Source organism: Larimichthys crocea, chromosome XVI (genome assembly GCF_000972845.2).
Source record: "Larimichthys crocea isolate SSNF chromosome XVI, L_crocea_2.0, whole genome shotgun sequence".
Taxonomy (NCBI): domain Eukaryota; kingdom Metazoa; phylum Chordata; class Actinopteri; family Sciaenidae; genus Larimichthys; species Larimichthys crocea.
The window spans coordinates 12,595,614-12,606,374 of NC_040026.1; the positions used below are offsets into that span (position 1 = coordinate 12,595,614).

Sequence of the window (10,761 nt, forward strand, 5' to 3'; positions counted from 1 at the left end):
AAAATCTAGGCTTTGCTGTGTTGATGACTGTTTTGTTCCTGATCCAAACTACTTGTTCTTTACTCAGGTTGTAACAGAAACACATCTTGACATTTTCAGCAGTTACAGTTGCGTAAAGGTGGGCCTTTTACCCGAGATGACCGTGGAATAAACGATGCCATATTGCAAGACAAACGCGAGGTTGAAGAACTAGTGAATAACAAAGATGCTAACTGCTTTATGACACCACTGAGAGACAACACAGCCTTCTGGGGAAAAAATACCCAAAAGATCCATTTGCTATGATTATGAAACAATTGAAACAGTTGATATGCATTGGAAAACAGGATATTACAGAGATTAAGGAACAACAAGGTTTGACAAATGTTTTCGAGCACTGTTTAGATCCTAAAATGTGTGATTTGGTTCCCAGAGACATCACAGCTGAGCTGCCTGATCCAAACACGCAACCAGAACTGTACGAAAAAATAACAGAAGTTCAGATACACAGCAAAAACCATTCCAAGACATGTTAAATATCTCGGTGCTAAGTGCCATTTTAGATTTCACAAACAAGTGTATGCTATGTTAAGAACATTTTATCATGGATTCAGACAGTTTCTTTGGTTATGACTATGGATAAATACCTTATACATTCTCACTTCGAAATACCTTAACTATCCTTATAATACACCATTTGTAAGTGTATATCATTAAAAAATGTTATGTGTGACAATGTATGTAATAATGTATTTTATGGTTACAGCTTTGTGAATTAATAGATAATGAAACAACAAATGTTTTTTTCAATTGTTTAACTTTTGGCAATAAAGTGTATATTGTTATATGTATTTTCATAAAATTTTGCCATTTCACAAAAACCTGCTAAAAATATAAATCACAATTAGGCCATTAGGGGATGAACTGGCTTGCAAGGGCAAGGATGAATAACTGAATTAGGACATAAACCTTTATAAATAAATCCAAGACAATTCTCACCATCTGATGAATTAATGTAAAGTGAAAGTAAAAGCACAGTTTGTACAAGTTGCTATGACTAAGCAGTTGAATAATTTGGCAGAAATCCTAACACAACACTGCCCTGTCTTTGTCAGATTCCTTACTGCATACAATGACAGTAGATTAATATTAACTCTATTTATATATCAGCTTTTGTGCAAAGATGCAGCCCAGTGTGTTTTACAAAACAGGATCGAAACAAAACAAGGACCTAGAACGCCTCCTTGAGGAATGCCACAATCAGTATTGAATGTCTGTGACACAAAACCACCCAGACAGCTATGCCAGAAAGATGCACCCGTTTTTCAATTAAAATACTAAAAGAATGAGAACAGGATCATGTAGTTGGTCAAAAACCATCTGATATCCCACAGAGTTGCTGCATCTGCATGTATAATACTAATTCTGACACTTGAGAATTTAGGATTGATTTTGGCCACCCGATTTACTCACATAAGAGGGTCAAAACATTAGAAACACCTCTTAATATAATGCAGCTCAGTTTAACACCACTGAAAACTACAACTTTAATAAACAACATGATTTAATTAATACCTCTGTCAACAAAAACAAAATAATTATATGCTTCATAAAGGTAGAATTTATATTAGAGTTGTTGTATTGGGTCACAATGGATTGTAAAAGTGTACCTAATAAAGTAACCAGTCCATAGGCTGTTGTAGACAACCGAGAAAGTCATAGAAGGGCTCATTATTCATATATTAAGTTCAAACCTGTTCACCCATTAACAATAAAAAGTGATGACATGACATTAGTAATATGGCTCAGAATCATACACACAATCTTTAAAAAGTTGCTTTCAAAAGCAAAATCTCCTGACTGCAACTTCAATTATTCACTTCTATGGAAAACAGCAATGGGTTCTTTGAGCATCACTTATATAGGATTGAAGAGATGTAATGTAAAGTGAGTTTTCTTGTATTCGTTAGCAACTACACCTCAAAGAAAGGATCATGGTAAGACTAGACAGATGAGTAGATCGTGTACTTACACAATAGCCCTAATGGCACCTATTAACTTTAACCAAACAGGTTGTAAAAACATGAAATCATCAATTATATAAATAATAAAGCACTTTTGAAACAAAGACAGAAGAAAATCCCTTCATTTTATTTATACAGCTTATGTATTTTACCCTATAGATGAAGAAACATGTTTAAACTTTAATAAAAAGCAAAGAAAAACACAACACAAACACTATGAACAATGGTTAACAGTATACTAAATACAAATACAAATATATACAATAATTAGAGCTCTCTAATAAGCAGAAAACTTGCTAAGTAAGTTTCCACTCATTGCCATATCTAAAAGGAGATACAGAAAACAAAGTGCCTGATGCGTGTGGTAAATACATGAACTGAATAACAGGTGTTTGTCTGCACATACACTTTATTAAATCACTTCAAAACCAAAAGGGAAGATTTCACTCACATTATCTTTGACCATTATGTATGATTTCAGTTTAAGTCTGACTCAACTGATGCTGTGTCAAACCCATAAACTCTGCTGCTGATATATACAAGTCCTTCATTTCAACGATGGTACACAGTCCTATTCTTTTTGCATTTCTTCAAAGTCCTTGAGCGTCTCCTTCATCTTTGCAAACTCTTTCACAGTTTTTTCACACTGCGAGGCTGAACCTGTGATACTGTTTCTTAGCTCTGCATCCTCAGGTGTTGGAATGATTTGGGTGATCAGGTTTAGCAGGTCCTTCACTCCTCCCTGCATGGTTAGAGAGGCTTCTAGAGCTTGCCTGCTCCTTTCTGCCACTTCAGCTGTTTGCACAAGAATGTTCTCAAGCTGGTTTGTGTTCAACAGGCTGCTTTTTGCCTGTGCTCCAGTTTTTGTTATCAATGAGGAAGATTTTTCCTCCAACTCCTCAGACACCTTCTTTATTTCTTCCAGGACACCTTTTAGCTCTTCAACGATTTGCATGAATTCTCCCCCTATCCATTCCACAGTTTCTGTACTTATTCTCTCTTCCAGTGCTTTGAATACATTTGCTGTAATAACACTTGCACCTCCACCAACTGCTGCAGTAAATCCTAGTGCTGCCATCTGTGCAGCTCTGTCACCAGTTGAAGACACTGCTAATAAGAAAGCTGCACCTACGCCCACCATTATTCCAAATCCTCCACATGATGCCCCCATCAGTCTCATTATGTTTGCGCCTTTCTGCAGCTCGTTTACTTTTTTAGATATCTTCCCAAGCTCACTTGCAATGGCTTGCATTCTTTCCTCTTTACTTTCATACTGTTTCAAGAACAAGCGCCCCTTTTCACTTAGTGTTTGTAGTAAGTTTATCAAATGAGGAGGTAGTTTTATGTTTATTCTTTTTGTTCTTAAGGCCATTTTTAATGAAAGACTCCTCAATTAAGTTTTTCTAAAAATGTTTCAAAGTCTACAGATGGTTGAGCTCTGATCAACAGATGACAAAGGCCAGTGTTTAAGTCAACTGGGTGATTGTCATTCAGAGCCGTTGCAGCACCTGCCTGGAATTTGAAAAGAGGTTTGTTTGTTACACTTTCACAAAGTACAATATTTTTTTTTTCTATCATGTTGCACATATTTTGAGCCCAGACTTACCAAAAAGTCAGCTTGTGTTTAATCAGCTGCTTCAGATGTTGTTGTTTTTTCTGCAACTGTGCAACACACACAAAAATAAATAAATAAATAAAAAAAAAAAGATATATAATAGTAAGATATATATATATATATATATATATATATATATATAAGTATATTATTTATCACATTACTATTATTGCTGCATCTCTGTCAGTGCAGTAAATAAGTCTGGATGCAAAGTGTTTATTTGTCAAACCCTGATTCCTACCAAACTCATTTATATCAAACTCAAATGAATTCCCAGACTTACTTAGCTAATCATTAATTAAATTAAACTGTATAGAAAATGTAATTTTACTGCATTAAAATTTGCCAAGTTAGCCAAAAATAAAATGTACATGAATTATAATTAATAATAATATAAACTGAATTTAAATCACTCACATGATGGTCCATCCTTGTCTGTGCAGGTTCTCTGTCAGCTGTTCCTTTTATAGCATGGCTCTGTTGTGATAGTGCCAATATTCATAGACCACATTCACTTTCAATATAAAATAGAAAATGAAAGATAATTCTAGTTTAATCTGGCAGCTAAAAAAGATAGCTATGGCTATGAGAGCACAGATAACAAACTCCACCATCCATTAAATAAGCAGTATAAAGCTGAAATATAAGATCAGAGGCTGCACAGCTGATTTGTCAAATAAAATATGTCTTACAAATACTCAACTTAAAAGCAGGACTGGGACAAGTTTGACCAAATATTTAAAATGCTCTTTAATCATTGTATTTTCTTTTTCCTAATTGTGCTTAAACCAAAATGAAACATATTTTGAACTTAAGAACAAAGTAAACAAGTTCAAGGAAGGAGTGGTCAATAGTTCAGAACACTAACCTGAAACCAAAATGACATCTTGAAACAATAGGTGAAATATTTTAAAAGTTTAAATGTGAAACTAAAATGTGCTATTACGGATTATGTTTGCTTACATTTCCTTATAACTCACATACACTGATTAATGTGGATTTAAACCTCGTTGGCTTCAACTTTTAGTATGTGGCACAATATAAAAGAAAAGAACATTACATGCAGGTTAATAACAATACATTTCTATATCAGAATTAAACAATACAGGGAAATCAACACATAGTTTTTCACTCTAAAAGGCAATTCTGACATTTCTTTCAAAATACATTTTTATTCTTATGGTACTACATATTATGTATCCACGTTGAGATAGTGAGTGTTTGGCCTCCTTGAAATACACAGCCTATCCATAAACTTGCTCCATATTATGGATAAAGCTTCACTTGATATTAAATGATAACTGAGTCTTCCCCTACATGTGCACAAGCCAGGCCACATGGGCACTTGATTGATTAAATAACGGCCATAAAGCTAGTTAAACAAATTGTTCCTCTTATTTTGATTATTTTTCTAGTTATGGAGTACAGGGTGTGCCATTACAAAAGAGCCACACCGATACATTGTGGAGGGAGATCATCAAGAAATGTTTTTCTTTTCAAAACATGTCCAGGAACAGCAGGTCACGTTAATCATCATCACATGCTTCACGTGCTTTGATACAAACTGCCCAAACCAGAAAAGCGAGCTCTAAAAGCACATAAGATCATTGTTCTGACTTCGCTCTGTGTTTATGTGCAGTGAAAGCTTTTCTTATAAATGCTATTGCACAATCACTAATGTAGCTGTGTTTATAGATACAAACACACCGACAAGAAAACCAGTGCACACTGCACTCGTGTGTTGAGCTCTGCTCATTTCAGCTCCGACACCACCGTCCCACTAGTTTTGACATACATAAAGTATGTTCACCAGGCCAAAACATGTCAGCATATGACTGCTTCCAAAATATCAGTTATGTAAGTTATCAAAGCTATGTTTAATATTCAACTTAACAGAGTCTAGAGGTTGGGATTGGAACCTCTGGTAATAGTAAATGTACTCAGAGAGTTAAATCACCACAGACATGTTATCATGGTTTTGGTTTTCTGGTTCAGTATTTTTATCTTGAAAGAGTCTTTCCTCAGGTATCTTGTGCTACTTTACTTCTTGTTTTCTGTGTTTAATTAGTTAATTAGTTCTCTTGTAGTTAGCTTCTGTGACTTTTCTTGGATTACATTTTTTATCTGGTCTCCTCAGCCACCTTTTGTTAATTTGTTTACCAGCCTGTTCAGGAAGTTACTGAAGTTACCTTTTGTTCACTCAACCCACCCGTTTGCATTTTTCACTTGTTGAATTAAACCATAATACACGTGTCCCACACACTGATAACCTGAAGAATAACATCTTTAAAAACAACAAATTCACCATTTTTCTTAAAAGAAATATCTGAAATGTTTAGTTTTAACTGAGGTTAAAGTAAAACTATTCACAAAACACCAGTTTATAGATGACATTAAGAACCTGTTTAAGACAAGGTATCTGACACAATAAGTAGCATAATATATTACAAATTAATTTTAAAATTGGAGGTTTATTTCTCAAAAGACAGTTTGGAAACATGACGTGGTGTGGTCGGAGCCATGTTTGAGTCCTTTGTGGAAGCTATCTTGTGCTGGTGCTTAACCAGGAAGCACATCTGAACTGATTGAAGATCTGACCTGATTGGCTAGTTTGGACCAGAGAGGCGGGCTCTCATGCTATATATAACTGCATATGAGCTGTTTGAGCTGGGTAAAGGGTACAAAGTTTTCCCTCCATGTTTTTCTTTGTTTCATGTTTTCTTTCATTTTATTTTAAGGCTGAGTAAAAAGGTAGGAACTTGGACAAGTCCTATAAGCTGTACACAACAAACAAAATGGACCACATGAGGCCTGTAAAGTAACCCTCCACTTGATGCATACCCTGGCTCAAGCATTAGCCCAAGAGAGGAGACACAAATGGGGCTCTTGTAGGATCTTTAGTGACCTACATGAGAAGATGAACATGACCAGTTTATGGACAGATTGTTATATCTCTTTTGAGTCTTCCAAATTGTCTTGAAGATGAAGCAAAATTGTGTTCCTATAGCAAGTGAGCGGTACTACAAGAGTCCCTCTTCAGGTGCATTGATTGTATCGTCAGCAATATGCAGTAAGACGTGTAATTTCTAAGTCTGCGCTTTTATCCTACACATTTTCCTTTCCACTTTTCCTCTATTTACTCCATTTAGGGTAGATCTACAGGTAATACCTTCTCCTAAATCTCTGCTTCATAAAAATGTCAAAATATAGTTAAAGCACATTTTGCTGTAAGGTGAGCTGAAAATGAGTGTTTAGAGAGAGACACGCTGTAAACGGACTAATGAGAGGAATGACGGACGTCGATAGGGGATGACAGAAAAGCAAGACTGAGACAGAGAGAAAAGACAGAGTGAGACATAGAAAACCAAGATTTAAAATAAAGCAGCCAGGTTTCTGTAAGCCTCCATCACCATACTGAGACAGGAGTATTAGATTAATACTCACTGGAGCCATTAGGATGACTAGAGGATATCCTCCTCAGCTCCAATAGAGCTGATGAGAGAAGGAGTGTACGGACTGATCAGGTAAAGACTGGAGAGCTTCCTGCTTCATCTTTTCATAAATGAAGAATTGGCGCAGCCTTAAATATATCATTTTCATGATGGAAGAATGCCCAAAAGTTTTGACTGTGTGCAATTTGTGTGCTGTCTTGATATGTATATGTATATGTATGTATAACTACTGTATATGAATCTATAGAGTTCAAGGTTATCATCATAAACCAAGAAAAAAAGAATAAAATCGGCTACTTTAAATCAATAGTTCTACATTTTTGGAAAAGCGTATTCACTTTCTTGCCGAGAGTTTGATGAGAAGACTGATACCACACATGTTAGTGTGCTAAATATGGAGCTATAAAGCCAGGGAGTGATTAACCTAGCTTAGCATAGCGGCTAAAAGTTTCAGAAAACTGCTAATTGGGCTCTCTGCTATTTTCTCCAAAGCTCACTAATTAACACTTTGTAACTTTGTGAGCGAATACAAATGTAAAATGGAGAACTTTAGAGAAAACCAGTTTAACTGTTTCCAGTCTTTATGCTAAGCTAAGCTAATCACCTCCCTCCTTTCTAACCCTTTCCAGTCTTTTAACCATTTCTTTTGTATTTTTAAGTTTGAACTCCACTTTTTCTTTCTTGACCTCTGACATTACATAGATTGGCAGATCCACTTGAAGGGTGTGACTTCCTTGCTTTACCGTATCTGTAACATTTGGTCAATTTTGGAACCATATAACCCCAAATAAGATGTGCTGTTCCAACATAAAGTGAACCAGCGGTTGGTAAGTCAGTGTTTTTCCCACATCACTGGTGGTGGCTGCTCCAGTTGCCAGTCCGAGCTTGGTGGCATTGATCTTCTTATGTTACTCTTTCTAGAAAGTGTAGTAAAAATGTATTTCCTCTAATGTCAAACTATAAGATGCGTTGGCCATGTAGTTAAATATGATGGTAAATGATATCTTGCTCTCATTCCTTTTTCAACAGTTCTCAAGTCAAGTTTGCTTATTCAATATCTGAATTCAATCTTTCATCTCATTCAGATTGCAGCTTTAATTTAGAGAAACAGAGAGAACATTTAGTCTTGGCTCGAGCTCCAGAGGCATTGGTATGTGGACTAGTTCATTTTTTTTTAACTCCTACGTCCCATTTCCCTCTGTGCTCAGTGTGGCGACCTTACCTTTCTGTCATTAAGTCAGCCAGACGCTACTTCATCTTACAAATTGTTGCGGTTTAGATGATATTCCTGATCGCAGAAACATACTTCTTTCCCTCATTGCTCTGTGTTCATTTGTCCAATATTTGCAGTAGAAAGTGCCTCATAACATTCACCTGTTCCTAATTATGCCGTTTGTTTTCATGGTCGGCCACCTGCATGGTCTGTGTGTGTGTGTATGTGAGTGATAGAGTTTTCTTGTAGGAGTACATTCATATTTGATTGCATAAGTGTGTCTACCTCCTTGACTCTTATGAAAGTGTGAGTACGTGCTTGTTAACTGGTAGTCCTGGAGTTCTTAATGTTTTATTTAGTCTCCATGTTTGTTGCTAAGCTGTAATTGCTAAGTTTTTGTTGCACCACAAGATTCACTTGCGGTCAAGCTGGGACCACAGTTGTATAGTTTCAGTCGGCATCAGCATGTTACCTCCTCTTCTTCTTCCTCTGTTTACAAACTAGAAATGCAATACTTCCTGTTTGGCTTTGTTTGGGGGGCAAATCGTCTGACAGTGTAATGACAACAGCAAATAATCATGTTCAGCCAGTTTGGTGCCAGTGATGGAGGAATGGAGGCCAACAGTGAGAAAATTGGTGGCAATGGGATGAAAGGAGGGAGCAAGGTTAAAGGCAGAATGGAGTGGTTAGAGCCTGGCCAGACTATCAGTGTCCAAACATCAATTATACTGTTTATTCCAACCAATCACAGCAGCAGCAGATTTTGTGCAAGTGTCGAAAGAGGACTAAATCCCTAACGTGCCAATAAAATGCTTAGTGTAAGTGTGTTCTCAACATTATGGACAAAGAATAAAACAAACAAGTGAGAAAGTGACAGTAAAAACAGAAATATTATGAACTTTGAGGATTACAATTAATAGATTTAATTAATCATTATAAAGTGAGATAATTTGCAGGCAAATGTTTATTTGAATGAAAGAGAGAAAACTCTGGGATGCAATGATTGCCTGGAAATGTTATACATACATATAAAAAATAAAAAGTAGCAGCTCATAAAAGTCCAGTACAAGTTTTTACTCACAGTTAAACTAAATCCAAAATACAAGATAAATAAATATAATGTGAGAATCTTGAAACACTGAAGAAGGCGATACAGTCTATAGTAGGGATGCACCGAAATGAAAATTTTCGGCCGAAACCGAATAAAAATGAAATGGCTGGCCGAATACCGAAACCGAATATGAAATGTGGTTGTTAAATTTTCACTATTTTTTTTACTATTGCATAAATAGCCTAGAATAAATTTGCAGACATGTTTTTTTCAAAGAAAGTAAATGTTTATTTAATATCCTTCTAATATTCCAGAATTTCCAGTTAGTATAATTATTATTTCATTTATACGGTTAGAAAGCCCATGTTGTTTTAATCACTGTTAATTTGTTCTTTAAAGAAAAACTATTTAGTTTTACTATATTTTCGGTGAATTTCCATTTTTCCCACGTTCATGAACGCATCATAGTCATTCCGACGGTCGTTGAACGCACCTCCCATGTGTGAGACGCCGTAGTTTAGAGAGAAGTATATAGCTCCGCTAAAGAGCAGTGTATGATGTATTTCTTGCCTGTGTTTTTCCTATATCCTGTATCGTGGGTTTATTGTGTGTAAATGAGAAAAGAATCAGCAACCCTGGCCAGATCACTGCGCACGTTGTTTCATTGCATCAATTGCGTCACGCCACTATGCGGCCACTTCACCGAAAGCCGAAATGCACTAAAATTTTCGGTGCATCCCTAGTCTATAGTAATGTAATTGCAATTGCTGGCCGTGCCATTTTTTTATTTTTTTGTTTCCTTATGACGTTAAAGCTGCAGTAATAAGTATTTTTCATATCAGCAATGGACCAGTGGATGACTGTGTAATGTAAATAAGCGAAGAATAAGTGAAAAACTTAATTTTTTCAGTCTCTTTTAGCTCATTGTTTTGGTTTTCGGTCCTGCGAACTCCACCCTCATCTGTGTCGTTTCCAAGTAACGGGTTTGTTTTTCAGCAAAAAGCTCTGATAAATCCATGGTACACTACCTGCTCAGCGCCAGATCACAGACAGACAAAGTTAGAGACTAGTTCGTGAACAACTTAAGGCCTACTCACACCGGAACGGCACCGCCGCGGTCACCGTAGCAAATAGCCGCCAGTCTAGTCAATGAGAGCACTCACACAGGGCACGTCTCAGCAGCGTCCCAGAAGCGTCTCTCCGTGCCACGGCGCGAGCTTTCCGTAGCATTTCTATTTTTTCCGCGAGCCGCTGCTAAACCTCGTAAATTTCAACAGAGCACTGCGCACCAGACAGGAAATCCGACACAGAATCAACGTAATAAACTTCCGCCCCCTTTCAAAATAAAACACAATACTCAGTTCATGTAGCTTTTTACAACTTCACATCAACGTTACGTCATGACCGGTGGCACCAGGTGATCAAAG

At 36.5% G+C, this 10,761-nt stretch overlaps 1 long non-coding RNA gene across 1 annotated transcript; it reads right to left on the bottom strand.

The window, feature by feature from the left end:
* Positions 1 to 2,142: 2,142 nt before the first annotated feature.
* Positions 2,143 to 4,106, bottom strand: LOC113747839 (uncharacterized). The gene is made up of 3 exons (XR_003463922.1): positions 4,036 to 4,106; positions 3,610 to 3,665; positions 2,143 to 3,515 (listed from the first exon to the last, which is right to left on the bottom strand). It is a non-coding gene; the product is annotated as an uncharacterized LOC113747839 (long non-coding RNA).
* Positions 4,107 to 10,761: the final 6,655 nt, after the last annotated feature.